Source organism: Eimeria mitis, genomic scaffold (assembly GCF_000499745.2).
Source record: "Eimeria mitis Houghton genomic scaffold, Emh_scaff74, whole genome shotgun sequence".
NCBI lineage: Eukaryota > Apicomplexa > Conoidasida > Eucoccidiorida > Eimeriidae > Eimeria > Eimeria mitis.
This window is the reverse complement of record NW_013575401.1, coordinates 34,519-35,041: the sequence shown is the minus strand read 5'-3', so window position 1 is coordinate 35,041 and position 523 is coordinate 34,519.

Here is a 523-nt window from a genome sequence, read left to right as displayed (position 1 = left end):
AGGAATCTACATAAATAACAATGAAATCCAAAATATATTTTCATTTGAACTCCGAATGCAGCACCCCAAACGAAGATCTCCTTTGTTAGTTGCTGCTGCTGCTGCTGCTGTTGCTGCTGCTCCTGCTGCTGCTGCTGTTGCTGCTGCTGTTGCTGCTTCTGTTAGAGCTGTGCTGCAGTGTATGCGCAGCAGCGGAGACAGCTTAAGAAGGCCTTGTGGGGCAGAGCTGCTGCGGTGTATGTACACCCTGCGTTTCGCTCCTTCTATCCCATCAGGTTTAGGGTTTAGGGTTTAGGGTTTAGGGTTTAGGGTTTAGGGTTTTCTCTGCTCTGCCCTCCCTTTCCCTTATTCCTTAACATGTACAATGCACTGACACGCTGCAGCAGCAGCAGGCTGCTGCTGTAGGGTATCTGCTTCGCTGCTGCTCCTCTCAATATATATACATACATACATATATACATACATACATATATACATATATATATATATATATATATATATATATATATATATATATATATAT